A 16,549-nucleotide genomic window follows, 5' to 3' on the forward strand; every position below is an offset into this window, starting at 1 on the left:
AGCCTTCCTTCGCACTCCCTTGGATCCAGGGGGTATGAGGCCTGTGTTCCAAGAGTCCTCTGGTGAGACGCCGGATAGAGAGAAGCGTAAGATTAAAATGATAACTAGTGATAGTTCACCAGAAAAGGTCATCTCCCCATTCTCACAAAGTGTATTAGATGACCCACTTCCTAAGCGATATCAGAATCTGCAAATAGACAAGGCAGTGGAATTGGTATTCTTCTTATATCCCCAAGAGAAGACAGACTTCAACTCTCCATTAGATTAAATTACAAAGCTATCAACAATGAGACTGAATATGAAGCTCTAATAGCTGGTTTACAGGCTGCTCGGCATGTAGGAGCAGCTCGAGTCCTTATATATTCTGATTCTCAGCTAGCAACTCAACAATTATCAGGTAATTTTTAAATCAATAATGACAGGCTCAAGTTATATGCTGAGGCATTCGATAAGTTGAAGTCTCAATTTCAAGATGTGAGCATACAAAAAATTCCTCGATCGGAGAATCAGGTGGCAGATGAATTAGCTAAACTAGCCTCTGCTGCAGTGCCATAGAGTCTTGATCGACCAGTGGAATAGACCCTGTTAATTTCCTGTATTGAAAGACAGACTGATATAGAAATTCAGGGTGATTGACGAGCTCAAATTATATTATATTTATAGCAAGGTCTTCTTCCGAGAGATACAGAACAAGCCAGGGTATTTATGAAATGAGCTGCTCAATATACTATGGTGGGGGAGCAATTATATAAAAGGGTTTTTTCCAGACCTTTGCTCAAGTGTGTAGGCACAGAAGACACATAATTTATTTTACAGGAGGTGCATCAGGGTTCTTGTGGTAGTCATATAGGAGGAAGATCTTTGGCTCGTAAAATCCTCTTAGCGGGATATTTCTGGCCCACTCTACATGAAGATGCCGCTAAACTGGTAAGAACTTGTATTTCTTGTCAAAAGCATCAGAATATATTACATCACCCTACCCAGTTATTAAGAACCTCTATAGTCTCGTGTCCCTTTGATCAGTGGGGTATGGACATAGTAGGTCCATTTCCTATGGCTGCTGCACAGAGGAGGTTCTTGTTGGTGGCTGTGGATTATTTCTCTAAATGGGTGGAAGCAGAACCACTAGCTAGAATTACAGAAGACGCGGTCATTAAATTCTTATGGAAAAATATAATCTGCAGGTTTGACATTCCTCATAAGTTGGTCTCTGATAATGGAAGGCAGTTTCAAGGCGATAGAATCCTAGACTGATGTCAGAGTTATGGGATTACCCAGGCCTTCACCTCTGTAGCTTACCCGCAGAGCAATGGTCAAGCAGAAGTAACTAATAGAGAGATTATTAGAGGACTGAAAACTAAGCTAGATCATGTCGGAGGTAGCTGGGTAGACGAGTTACCCAGTGTTCTCTGGGCATATCGTACTACGCCTCGTGAAGCTACAGGAATCACTCTTTTCCCGTTAGTCTATGGAGGAGAAGCAGTAATCCCCATTGAGGTAGGAGTAGAGTCTGACAGAAGACAATTGTATGATGAGGATAATAGAGACCGACGACTTATGGAGCTGGACCTGATCGAGGAAATAAGAGATAAAGCTGCTACTCGTCTTATATCATATCGACAAAGGATGAGACAGAATTATAACAAAAGGGTCATCCCCAGATTCTTCCAAGTAGGGGATTTGGTATGGAAACGAGTTAAGCCTGTGGGAGATGTCAGCAAGTTGGCACCACAATGGGGAGGGCCTTATAAAGTGATAGAAAAGCTCGCGTCAGGCTCATACTATCTCCAAGATGCCGAAGGAAGAATGTTGGAACGCCCTTGGAGCGCTAATCATTTGCAACCCTATCGATCCTGATTTGATCATATTACTTTAAATATGTTCACAGTTATTGAAATTCCCAGGCGAATTGAGATACTTGCAGTTTATGTACTTTGTTTCTTTGATGAAAGTCAAGCAAGATAAATATTGACACAGGAATAAATATGGTTCATACAAATTGATAAGTATCAGGAGAAGCCTCCTTTCTATTTTTCAAGTAGTAAAATAAGGGGAAATCATAAAGGCCTATTCAGCTCCCCTCAAGGAATTACAAGCCAACACGAGGTTAGCCCAAGTATTATACTTTCGTATGAATCAAAGTCGATCGGGAAAATTCTATGAAGTAACCCGGACGGGACTTCATAGGAAGACTCGGAGACTATAAACCAAAGTCGATCGGAAAGATTCTATGAGGTAACCCGGACGGGACTTCATAGGAAGACTCGGAGACTATAAACCAAAGTCGATCGGGAAGATTCTATGAAGTAACCCGGCGGGCCTTCATAGGAAAAATCGGAGACTATAAACCAAGACAGACCAAAGTCGATCGGGAAAATTCTATGAAGTAACCCGGACGGGACTTCATAGGAAGACTCGGAGACTATAAACCAAAGTCGATCGGGAAGATTCTATGAAGTAACCCGGCGGGCCTTCATAGGAAAAACCGGAGACTATAAACCAAGACAGATCAAAGTCGATCGAGAAAGTCCTATGAAGTAACCCGGTCGGGCCTTCATAGGAAGACTCGGAGACTATAAACCAAAGTCGATCGGGAAGATTCTATGAAGTAACCCGGCGGGCCTTCATAGGAAAAACCGGAGACTATAAACCAAGACAGACCAAAGTCGATCGGGAAAATTCTATGAAGTAACCCGGACGGGACTTCATAGGAAGACTCGGAGACTATAAACCAAAGTCGATCGGGAAGATTCTATGAAGTAACCCGGCGGGCCTTCATAGGAAAAACCGGAGACTATAAACCAAGACAGATCAAAGTCGATCGAGAAAGTCCTATGAAGTAACACGGTCGGGCCTTCATAGGAAGACTCGGAGACTATAAACCAAAGTCGATCGGGAAGATTCTATGAAGTAACCCGGCGGGCCTTCATAAGAAAAACCGGAGACTATAAACCAAGACAGACCAAAGTCGATCGGGAAAATTCTATAAAGTAACCCGGACGGGCTTTCATAGGAAAAATCGGAGACTATAAACCAAGACAGATCAAAGTCGATCGGGAAAATCCTATGAAGTAACCCGTAGGGGACTTCATAGGTAGACTCGGAGACTATAAACCAAAGTCGATCGGCAAAATCCTATGAAGCAACCCGGACGGGCATTCATAGGAGAAACCGGTGACTATAAACCAATATGAAACAGAACAATCAGGAAATTATATGAAATACATCAGGTGAGTCTTCACAAAAGAGATCAAAGATTCTAAACCCGTGCAAGACATAAATCATCAGAGAATTTCCTGGCTTCGAAGCCTAATTTCGAGAGGGGATTCCATAGAGGAGCCCAGATATGTGAAAGTGAAAGTCTTTACTCAAAAGTCGTCCGGGATATTATACTCAGCTCGGAGGCCAATAGTTTTATACAATTTCATATCCAGTCTCAACTGAGATTATTCATCTTCGGGGAGATACGAAGCACGTGAGAAGTTACTTAAAAAAGAATCCATCAATATAAGGCTTTGCTTTGAAGGATGAACAAGGAATTTTTTAATAAAGTTTATATTCAGCAAGTAATAGCATTCCAAAAGGGCTATTCTCAAACTAGCATGAAGAAGAAGCAAGTAAGTGTTAAAGTTTTCTTACACCTTGCAAGTACTTAATTACTCAATACCAACTGCACCTTTTTTCTCATTGTCAATTCTTACTTTACAAGTTTTTATGAATACATTCTTTAAACATTCGGGAAAGGACCTTTCAAATCTGAGGGTAGTTCTTCATTAAGCCTGCGGCGATTTATGAAAGAAAAGGGAGGTTCCCTGGGTAGATATCCACCCTCTTTTAGCTGTTGAAGAACCCCCGATACGGAATGATTTAGCGCACCCACTATCCTGCGAACAAATTCCCGGGCAAATGCTGATGACTTTAAGTAAGCTTGCCGCCATTCTTCCCATCGACCCTTTTCCTGCTCCTTATAACGTTGGAAATCAGCTTGCAGTTTTGAGTTTTGTTTTTCTAAAACATCTTTCTCCGATCTTAGCTGTTCCAATTCCTTCTGGAGCAGTGATAATTCATTATCTTGAGCTTTCCTCAGCTCTTGTTCATGTAGAATAGTGAAATCATGAGAAGCCAGGTCTTGAGCTTGGTCAGAAAGACAGACATTATGAAGCTTCTCTATTTTCTCTATGATAAGACTTTTCTGAGAAGCATCTAAGAGAGCTTTTATTTTTAAAGCGATCTCCAATCGAAGACCTGAATGCAGTCGATCCACCTGTAATTCTAAGGTTTTTCTAGCCAGCTCTTTATCTTTTAATAATTGCTGGCACTCTTCCAACTCTTGTTTTAGGATCCCCAACTGTTGATCCTGTAAAGTCACCTTCTCTTGCAATTGAGTCGGGTCGCTAGTAGAAGGAGGAGACGAGGCAGCCTTCAATGTCTCTAGTTGAGCTTTCAACTTAGTGTTTTCATGATCTTTAGCTGTGAGTAGCTGATCGATATGCAGACTTGTGGCTAGGAACTAAATAAAAGGATAATGTAGGTTAAAGATAAAGTTACAAAACTAATAAACACATAACTAGGAATATTTACAGCCACTGCCTGACGACTATGGCGATCCGCTCGATGTGGGAGACTAAGACCTCGTAATTGTTCATAACCTTGCGACCAAGATTCAGCCAATAAATCTTGCAGTTGCAAAGTGCCATAGCCAGGAGTACTAGAAGGCTGTCCCAATTGAGAAGGTAAGCCTGCAGCCACTCTAAATAAAGGAGGGGGATCAGAGGAAGCCGGAGATGGAGAAGACGAGGAGGCAATGGAAGGAAAAGGGATAGTAGAAGCAGGAGGAGCAGAGTAGGAACTAGATGGAATAGAAGGTAGTAGTGTAGGAGGGGTTGTTGCAATTGTGAAAACACTAACGGCTGAAGGGCTGACAATGGGAGAAGATCTATGGCAAGGTGTTCGTTTTGCTCGAGGCCTATAAGCCAAGGGAGGCAAGGCCAATGCCAAGGATGTAGAAGGCACTGGAGAGATAGCGGTCATCTCAGAGGCAGAAGCAGGAGAAGCTGAAACAATAGAAGAAGAAGAGATAAGCAGACCGGGCCTCATCATTCGAAGAGCAGGATTGAAGATGATATTGGTGGGAGTCATCGGTGCCTTACCTCTCTCAAAAGAAATAGTTGCCGGAACAAGAGGAGTTTGCACAAAAGTACCAAAGAAATCACCAAAGGGAGAATCCTTGGTAAGATTTGGCTTTTTAACTAAAGTAACAAAAGGCTCTTCTTCTTCCTCTTCCATGAGTGCGACACCCTCTGCTTATCGTTCTTCTTCGGAAAGCAAGCCCAAGGTAGAGGGATTAGGATCGGATCGGCGAGCCAACAACCATTGTTCTCCAAGATTATTGATAAAGGACTTGGTCATAGCAGAATTCCTGTACATAAAAGCCGGAAGAATAGCATCGGCTGAAAAACAGAGGATAAACATCATTATTATAGAGATATACTAATCAGCAAAGGCGAAGTAAAATAATTATACTCACCAAAAGAACTATCCAAAGGAGTGTTAATGTTGCCTATCCCGAAGGGAAACATTAAGCCCTCTTCAATTAGATGTGGCAAACTGAATTTCGCTCCCCGCAATTTAGGTAAGGCAGAGGCAACAGAGGGATCATTGAGGAGACCTTGAGTGTCAGGAAGCGGGGGCATATCATGTATCCATTGAATAGGAAATGGAGGAGGAGAGGGAAGACGCATATAAAAATTTTTTTTATACCATTCACCTTGTGGGGGAATGCGATTAAACAGAATGGCCTTGGGACGAGACTGAAACTTAAAAACTCCAACATCTACCCGACGAGGGATGAAGAAGTGATGGAAAAGACGAGGAGACAGGGGGAAATCTAACAGTTTGGATACTCCAATGAAGCCCACTAGAATGGAAAAGGATTGAGGGACGAACTGGTTGAGAGGGATAACAAAATACCTGCTAATCTCACAAAAGAAAGGGTGAAGGGGAAATCTGAAACCTTGCAAGACTTGGTCCCTGAAGATGGAGATACATCCTATGGGAGGAAGGTGAGCTCATGAAGAGACGGACAGAAAGAGGGAAACTATATATGCCCCTGACAAGATTCGGAAACACGAGAGAACCATCCGAGGAAACCGCATGAATAGAGGGGTTAGAAAAAAGAAATTGAGGAAAAGAGGAACTGGAGGAATGAGAAGCATTGTATGTGCTAAAACCTCTAAACAGAAGAGACGAAAGGGAAAAGGAAAATAAAAAGTGCTCAGAATGTCAATCGTCATAAAAGGTAATAATATCATAGAAAAAAATCAAGGGAAAGAGATGAAGTCAAATGAACTACCTCGGAAAAGACGTAAAATTTCCCTAGAAATAATTTTTGAAGAGACTTGATGAGGACAAAACAAAAATTAGTACTATAAATATAGGTTCAAAGCACAGGTCAAGCCTCGAATATTGATTAATGGAAGCAACCTGGTTAAATTGAACCATCCTAATAAATCAACCGGGTCAATAAAGAATGGGGATAATTGGGAGTACCTTCGAAATATCGGACGATACTTACCAATGTGTATACTTATATCGATCGGGTCAATGAAGAATGGCGATAATTGGGAGTACCTTCGAAATATCAGACGATACTTACCAATATTTATACATATATCAACCGGGTCTGTAAAAAATGGGAATAATTGGGAGTACCTTCGGAATACCGGACGATACTTACCAATGTTTATACATATATCGACCGGGTCAGTAAAGATTGGGTCGTGGGGAAATTGGACACTAACAAGCCAAGTAGCATTTGGTACACGTACATGAAACCAACAAATTATCCAAAATTAGAATAAGATCAGCAATCAAAAGACACTATTCAGAATCACGTAAGTTTGTAAAATCTCAATTCCCCTTCTTTACAACAACTGGAGAATGAGTTAGAACTAGTTTGGGGCACAAATCAGGAGGTCTTTCTTCAAGAAGTCTGCGACGGTTTAGGAAATTAGGAGGAGGAGCGCGAGCTAAGTAGCCCTCCTCTTCCAACTGTTGAACTGCCCCTTTGGCCATGTAATTAAGTGGTTTTACAATCCTCGCTCGTTCTTTGTAACGAACATTTTCGTGCTCTTTATAAACCACTAACGCCATCGGATTGGTTCATTTCGGTAGCGGCTACAATCGCGAATTGTTCAGATGCCACCATTTTCAGGCTCCAACCCGCCATGAGGCCTGCCTGAGGTCGCCTGATCAGGAAACCGGCCCGCCCGCGCCTCACCAGCTCAAACGCCGCAGCAAAGAATCCTGCCACTGATGTCGCAACCCTGTTCGATTCAACGCTCGTATAAGATGTGAGAAACCCAGAGTTCTCCCAGCCACCGAAGCATATCCAAAGCCGAGATAGTCAAATGAAGCAAGAGTATATAATCCAACGAGAAAAGGTGCGAACATGAGCCTCCTCAAGGGGACGAACCTCATCCCAAGAATTAGCAAAAGAGCCCCCAGAATACGGGAGACGGTGAAGAGCCACGAAAGAAGAAGTAGATGATGGTGACCAAAAACCAAGAAGAGAAGAGGGTAAATATCCAAGTCGGAACAAAGGAAAAGTAAAAAGGCCAGTATACTAGTTTTAGGAAAAGGAGAGGTAGGAAAATTCGAAAGGATATGCTATGGGCTCATCGAAGAAAGTCAGTTGACAAAAATCTTCAAGCAGCTCATCGCAGAAACGAGCCCTCGAGGAGGAGCACCTGACGCCGCTTGCAGAAATCTCGCTATGGGTTTATCGCCGTCGTGAATAGGCTCGATAGGACGGAGACAAGAATACCAGGAGACGAATAGAGCAGATCAGGATTCACAGCCAGATCCCTAGAAGAACCTCCTGAAGTCTCATGAAGCCCCGACGAGTTAGGCACTTCAGCTAAAATAGTTGACCCTTCACTTGCTGGGGGAGGGGCAAGAGCAGCTAGGAATTCGGCCTCCTTAGCGCAAAGTAAGTCCTCCTCCACGCGTAGTTCGTCATTGTTCAAAGCGTCATAGAAGGTCTCCACTGTGTGAAAAGAAGAAATGATTTAGGCAATTAAAAGCAGTAAAGAAAAGGCAAGGTGTTACCTAAGGAAATGGGAGTATCAGGTTTGACGGGGCTTAAGCCAAATAGATACAGAAGTTCAACTTTCAACCATTTTGAAATAGAGAGTCGATGACCTAATAACTTCTCACAATAAACAGGAAAAAAGGGAAGCAGGTGAAACTCTCTAACATCCGGTAGAGGAGGCAAGGAGGATTTCCACGCAGAACACCAAGGGGTGGGTCCGGGAAACTTTAGGAAGAAAAAACGGGATTTCCAGGCCTTGAGAGACGATGGCATATCACCAATATTGGTTTGTATGTATCGGTCTATCTTTGCTCTGGAGTATGTATCGGTCGTTATTAGCTTACCTTCATACAGCAAGCATGTATCGACCGATATTGGCTTACCTTTGTTCTGAAGGTATGTCCCGACCGATATTGACTCGCCTTCATACGGCAAGTATGTATCGACCGATATTGGCCTACCTTCGCTCTACGCATGTACCGATATCGTCTATCTCGCCTGATGACGGCCGTTATCGGTTTACCTTCATACAAACATGTATCGACCGATATTGGTTTATCTTTGCTCGAGTATGTATCGGCCGTTATTGGCTTACCACGACAGCATGATCGACCGATATTGCTTACCTTCATACGGCAAGCATGTATCGACCGATATTGGTTTACATTTGTTCTGAAGGTATGTCCCGACCGATATCGACCGCCCACTCAAGAAGCATGTATCGATCGATTGCCTACCTCGCTCTAGGCATGACTCCGATATTGGTCTATCTTTGCTCGAGTATGTATCGCGTATTGCCTATCTCCTTCCCCAAGGTATGTCCGACCGATATTACCCTACCTTCATTATGGAGCTCATCCACTAGCCTAACTTTTTCTTTCTTTCCACCTCAGAGACCCACAAAACCTAACCCATATCACTAGCCTTCCCTTCAAGTCTAGTCAAGGAGGTGTAGACGACTGACTAGACATAAGTATGATCTTGTCTTTTCCTACCCCAAACTTTCTAAGCGGGTTTTCGTTCAGCTGAACTAAATGGTTCTTTCGTGATATGCCATCGCCTCTCAAGGCCCAAACCTGCTTTCTTCCTAAAGTTTCGGACCCACCCTTGGTCTTCTACGTGAAATCCTCCTTGCCTCTCCACCTGATGTTAGAGAGTTTCACCGCTTCCTTTTTCCTGCTTATTGTGAGAAGTTATTAGGTCATCGACTCTATTTCAAAATGGTTGAAAGTTGAACTTCAGATTCATTTGGCTTAAGCCAAACCCGATGATACTCCCATTTCTTAGGTAACAACTTGCCTTTTCTTTCGCTTTTAATTGTCTAAACCGCTTTTCTTTTCACACAATGGAGAACTTCTATAACGCTGATCAACGCATGGAGGAGGACCACACAAGGAGGCCGACCCTAGTCGCTCTTGCCCCTCCCAAAGCAGTGAAGGGCCAACTATTTTAGCCAAGTGCCTAGCTCGTCGGGGCTTCATGAGACTTCAGGAGGTTCTTCTAGGGATCCTGCGGCTCCCTCTATTACGTCTCCTGCAGCTGTTGTTGTCTCCCATCTACCTCTATTCCTCTTATCGAGCTTACATCCCCGGTAGCTCCGATAAACCCATAACTGAGATTTCTACGGGAGACGCAAGCTAACCAGCTCCTCCTCCAAAAAGGAGGTTCGTTCTTCCTGCTGATGAGCTTGCTTGAAGATTTTGTGTCAACCGACCTTCTTTCCGATGAGCCCACATTAGCGTAACTTTATCCTTCCTTGAATTTTCCTACCTCTCCTTTTCCTAAAACTAGTACTTCTAGTGACGCTTCTTTTACTTTTCCTTTGCATTTCCGATTTCTTTACCCTTCGCCTTCTTCTTACTTGGTTTTGCTCCACCATCTATCCTACTTCTTCTTTCTCACCGGCTCTTCCACCATCCCCGCCCTCCCATATCGGGAGGCTTTTTGCTAACTTGGGATGAGGTTCGTCCCTTTCGGGGCTTTCCATCCCCGATTATACCGCTTTTCTCATAAAGAGAATAAGAACGATTATATACTCTTGCTTTGCTTCGAAATACTATCTCACGCTTTGGATATGCTTCCAAGGAGAACATGGGTTTCGACTATTACATCTTATACATCGAGAACGAAGATCAAATCTGAGAATAAGGGTCATGACATCAAGTTATCGAATTGTCGCCGAGTTTTCTACCAGCACTTAAAACTCAAATTGAGAGCCTTGAGCCCGACTCAAATTGGTTACGACCTCAATCAAGAGCCGACCTCAAAACTTGCGAACTCAAAGAGAATTAAGGCGACTGAGTAAAAGTTGGAGGCTCACACTAAGAAAATGAGGTGGCATCTCCAACACCCTTGATTTAACAAAAGCCAAGTCGCTACTGTGAAAATGAATAAAACCTCTCATGTGCGTTAGTGGTTTATAAGGAGCACGAAATGTTCAAGAAAGAACGAGCCACCGCCAGCGATCAATCGAGTTCAATTCGATCTGTGAGATCCATCTTGTCCGCTTACTAGCTGGGGGGCACTGGAAGAGGAGGGCTACTTAGTTCGCGCTCCTCCTCCTAATTTCCTAAACTGTCGCAGATTTCTTGAAGAAAGACCTCCTGATTTGTACCCCAAACTAGTTCTAACTCATTCTCCCCTTGTTGTAAAGAAGGGGAATTGAGATTTTACAAACTTACGTTGGTTGATGCACTTACCAAATCACTTTCTCAACCTCGACTGTTTGCTATTTGTAACAAGATTGGTATCATTTCTAGGACACCATCTTGAGAGGGTGTATTAAGAAATAATTATTATAAATAAATAATTATTTATTTTCTAATTATTAGGGAATAATTATTATTAGAAAATAGTTATTTGTTTCATTTTATTAAAGAATAATTATTATTAGGAAATATTTACTATTTTCTTAATTTATATATTTTCCTATTTTTATTTGTAATGATATTTATATATATCGTATGCTATCATTACTAATATGTATGAATTCTATCGTTAATAAAATGTCGTTGTCAAGGTATCTGCTTCCTTAATAGTATAACATTACTATTGTATTCATCTGAATTTGTTATTCACAATTTAATCCCTCTTTCTGTTTATTAGAGTGGTTTATTTTAGATTACATTGTACATTTGTTACTCATTGAAGGTTACTAAGTGAAAAAGCTTTCAGCTTCTGTTGATGAACTTTTCCCTTTACTTGAGTTTAGGTAATCATGGTAGTCTCACGTAAAAGCAACTAATTTAATTAAAACTTAGTTTTGGATTAATTGAGTTTGAGTTAAAACTTTTGTTGATATAAGTTGTTATATTTATGAAAAAATATTACCATCTAAAATTAAATTAATAAATTAATTTATTTGATAGGATAAGTAAATTGATAAATCACGTTTGGTTAAAATTATATTTAAAATAAATTTATTAATTAAATTATTAATAATATTATTATTATTAATATGTTGATCATATTTAAAATAACTAAATATAATTATTTATAAATTTTTGAAATATTTAAAAGAAAATATTAAATTAATGAGATAATTCTAAAACCCTAAGTTTAATATCCTACCCTCACATGTTCCCCGCGCGTGCTCGCGGCGTCGTCTCTGGTTTTTTCAACCGCAGCATCCTCCCCTCTACTTGCAAGAAGCTTCGAGCTGCCGCAATTGTCGTCGCCGCCTTCCCGTCTTGTCCAAGCCGCGACCATCATCGCTCGGCCCCGCCGACGCTGCCTTCCGCCATGACCACCACCACGTCGCGTTCACTGCTCTCCCCGTCGAGAGTTTCATCGTCGTTGCTCTCTCTGCCGTAAGCTTCGTCGATTCCGCTCCGCCAGCGTTGTTCGGCTATTCTCGGTTCCTCGCCGATAACAGCCAAAGCCGCCGCTTCCATTTCCCCACCGCAAACCTCCGGCCGACACCCACTGCTGTCGTCTGATACACAGAGTGAAGGTACGTTGATTAATTAATCAATTAATATGTTATTAGTATTATTTGATTGATTGGTAATTAAGATAAATTAGGATTAATAATTGATAGGTTGATTAATTAATTAATATATTGATTAATGAATAGGTTAATTTATTCATTAATAGATTGATTAGTTGATTAGGTAATAATTAGCTGTTGATTGATTTAATCAATTAAATTAGGATTTGTTCGTTAATGATGATTAATCAGTTTAATTGATTAAATAATTATATATAGGATTTAAATGATTAATTAAGCCATTAATTAATCATTTGATAATCTTTCTGAACAGTCTTTATAAAATTTTTCCTGTAGATGGAATTGACTGCTGAAGTAGCTGTTACTGCTGACACTAATGTTTAGGTTTTTTTTTTTTTGTTGTTCATTGCGATCTATGTGTGTTTCTTGGTTTTTGTATGAACTGTAATCCTAATTCTATTACCTTTTCGCCTTCTGCATCTCTCAGTTACAGGTTTTAAATAGGAAACTGGAGCTAGATTAAGTTTATTCTAAATTAGGTGAAAAGATTACCAGAATCTTTAGAGATTATATGACAAAGTAAGCTCAAAATGCATTTTTCTCATTTGCTTGGATATATCATATTACCTTGATAACCATCTAGGAGAAAATGTGATTTTCTCCCAGCTATTATTAGCTTTTCAACCCACCATGTGACTCATGCCCTCTGCTCATATTGTTGTGTGTCGACTTTTTTTGCTGTTGTAAAAAAATAATGGTCTTGTTCTTGTGGATAATATAGGAAATTTTAGCTGTTGGTTATAAATCAGAGAAGTCTCAAGATAGTCTGCAGCTGACAAGTGGGGGTTACATATAACTAGAATAAACTCATAGAACATATTTTGTTTATTTGAAAGTACCATTTTTTTTCTTCATCTTATAGTTCAAAATTATCAATTTTACATGTGTGGGCTTCTCATACTATTACTCATTTGCTCTGTTCTATAACATAGTTGAATGTTACAGTCCTGTTTTTACATGAAATTCACATTTGCAGGGTTACCGAGTTTGAGGAGCTAGCTGATGTGGGGAAGAGGTTTCTTACTGGATTTAACAGGGTAACAGGTATAGTTCACCAATGTTTTTTTTTAACTTTATAGATAGATAGCTGGGATTTTAAATTCCCACAGGAACACCAATCTGTTCTGAGTTTGGCACAGGCCGGTCAATCAGTGTTAGTAGCCTATCAATCCCTCCACAACATGAGTTCAGTTGGTAAATATATCAAATGTTCAGTAATAATAGTATAATGTATAGACAACCACATGCTCTGGTCGAGAGTCAACACTAGCCATCAATGTCCAGCATAAGAACATATGGCAGAATATAATGAAAACATGGATATCATTAAGAATGTTCAGAAATCAAATGTTCAGCAACCAAGTAGTATTGGAATAAGAAATTCCAATACAACAAAAGTTGGTACAGTGGAAGGATAATTACATAAACCAGAAACACATGGCATCTAAATCTGATTGCTGCATATCACAGTTTCAACATTTTAGGAACAAGCTTCAACATAAATAAGGATTGTACCAGTTCAGGTCAAATCTACTTTAAGACTTCAAAATAAGAACTGATTGGCACATGAAGATGTTTTATATATATAGGACTTGAGGCAGTATTTTCTGATCTTTTAAATTTTAAATTGTTCTTAAAAGGATCTTAAAAATTCAAACGCATGTTCATGGTTTCATAATTTTGCACTTGTTGAGAAGATATGAACTTGACTGTCAATTGACTATCTGTTTGTATCTTCTCTTTATATTAAATGTCTTTTTATCAAGTTTGTCATCTCCTATTGCTTATTCACAGATATAATCCTTGCAAAATATGGCATCATTGCATCTTTGCCCTTTTTGATCTTCTGTATTACTGAATCGACATTTTATTTATTAAGCCTTTGAGAATCCTGTTAACTCTGTGATGGAGAATACAGATTATGCTTAGGAACTTGCCCTATTTTTCAGTTGCATGACTTTCTCATTTTTGACTTAACTACTCATGTCGTCCTTTTTCTCTTGTGCACAGCAATGTTTAGGACGGTTGAACTTCAGAAGACTTCAAACAACATCAGTAGGATAATTGATGCTAACTGGAATGAACATATGAAAACTTATGTTGAAGCAGGGTGCAAACAACAGTCGCAAAGTGTTCAAAATATGTATAATTGTAAGTTGTTACCATTCATGCAAACAAAACTGGCTTGCAAGTCACTTTTTGTTCTCAGCTAAATTATTCCTTCTTGAAAAATGTATTTATAATGTACATAGGAAACTGAATATTCACGAAAATTAATTCATTGGAATGAAGGTTTAGAAAAAATAAATAGCAAGAGGACAACATACACTCAAAAGCTTAGTTTTATCTTAGTGATCTGTTTTTGTCATTGTTCAGGTTTGAGCCTGTATACAATAGGATGAGTACATGCCTTCTGTTAGTGTCAATCTAACACTTCCTTTTCCATTAAGCAGAAGCCTAACAAGTATACATTTTAAAAGTTAAAAAGATAAAATAAGGAAAACAAACACTAACATTTTTTTGTGCCAGCTCACTCTTGTGTTTTGGGATTGCGAGACAATTTGAAGAATGGTATTACTATTAACTCCCATGTGATTATCTTACTTTATCTACATGTTTACACCAGCAAGTTCCTTTTGTAACCTGCACTTTTCAAATGTAGTGTCTTCTAATGGTAAGGGTTTTTCTATTAGAAAATCAAAATTCATGGAATTTCTCATTCTAGCCTCTCAATTATGTGTACTTTCTAGTTAGATTAATATTTTAATTAATGGTCTTTTTACTCAAATAAATATTATAAAGTGTTCATGATTTCAGCTGAAGCTTTGCTCAATGAACTTGATTGCCTAAAGGAAGATGCAATTGCTGTCACAGAAGCAGCAACCAAGAGTGCTACGGCTTTGGATGACTCTTTTTGTGAAGAAATGTTAAAAGATATTTCCTTTGAGGTAAACATAAATAGGAGGCATCTTAAGTTTCTTTTCTCGTTTTACATTTATTAACATAGTAGTTTGCTCTATTAATGATCAGCATTCAGAATTATTGCCAGATTTAAATTACAAAAAAAATTACTTTTTGGGGTAAAGGATGATAATCTTTAACAAGTTAATAGACGAGAGATCCAATCTCTCATATGTAATTTGTTTAACAGAGAGCCAGTTTCAGAACATTTAGTCAACCGAGCAGACAAGTTTGATTTCTCATAAATTCGTTTGACAGCAAAAATGAAATTGTTGATTTTGATTATTTTTTCTTGGATGCCACATGAGTGTATTTAATAACTTTTACTAGGAAGAAAAGGAACCATTGCCCAAGCATCCTCAAGATACATCAATATCAGAAGTCATGCTAATGAAGATCATCAGTGATATGTTGAAGCTCGACTATGCCATGCAGGTAGATGGATTCATAGAGGTAGTTTTTCTTAATTCTCCTTCAATTGTTCATTCAAAATTTTATAATGCAGAAAAATATTGTTTTGAACTTGAACATTGGGACAAGTGTATCTGAACTAGAAGGCTATTGTCTCCTGTGGAATCTGCATCCATACATAGATGATGACATTATACATTGGGCATGGCAATATGTTCCCTCTCATGATCAGAGTTCGCGATAGTAGGCACCTCACTCTTGCGTGAGTGAGGTGGAAATGAGGGTAAATCATGGCCTTTTGTTTCTTAATGGAACTCCATTATCACTGATTGCTTGGAGGTCTTGCTTTTGTCTGTTGTTGAGTTTCTTGTGTGGATTCAAATAGTAGGTTTGCCCTTTGATCTTGTTCATAGAGTGTTATATTCTCGATTTTCATACATTTAATATTTAATTGATGTATATTATGATTTATTAAGGCTTGGAGATTAATGCATTGTGTGTTAGTAGGGTTAAGATCATGTGTAAGCTATTTTTTTGAGAAACTGTGAAAACTATATGTTGATATTTACATAGAGATGATGATTGATAACTTGAGTTGTGATGCAGTTATTGATCCATTTTATGATTTTATTAAATTGAGTTGCTAATCTATAGGTTCATTGTCAACTTGTGATGCCCCCACGGGTTGGCGTAGTTAATACCTATATATAGGTGCTTACTCCAATAGATTTTGAGGTGAATTCTCAATACGTGTAAAATACCTTATTGGGTGTTTAACCTAGTCTATGCAAAGGGTTGTTGTGCTAGAGCAAAATACTCTATATGATTTATCTATCTATATCTTGTCGTGGGGTTGGTAATATTGGATCACTTTGGATGAATGATATCATATTTTTACTCAAATTGTCAACTTGTGATCTAAGTTAATTGTTGATTAAGAATTGCTAAGTTTTTATTTGATCTATGATGAAGGGCAGCCTTATTCATTTGATCATAAATAAGGCCTATAGGATTTAAATTCTATGGGATGTCAAAAAACCATGGAAATGGAGTGATCCTTAATGGGCTAATGTGTC

The 16,549-nt window shown here is 39.3% G+C and overlaps 1 pseudogene; it reads left to right on the forward strand.

The window, feature by feature from the left end:
* Window positions 1–16,078, forward strand: part of LOC121986132 — a 44,365-nt pseudogene extending 28,287 nt beyond the window's left edge.
* The last annotated feature ends 471 nt before the right edge of the window (window positions 16,079–16,549 follow it).

This window comes from Zingiber officinale, chromosome 5B (genome assembly GCF_018446385.1).
Source record: "Zingiber officinale cultivar Zhangliang chromosome 5B, Zo_v1.1, whole genome shotgun sequence".
NCBI classification, from domain to species: domain Eukaryota; kingdom Viridiplantae; phylum Streptophyta; class Magnoliopsida; order Zingiberales; family Zingiberaceae; genus Zingiber; species Zingiber officinale.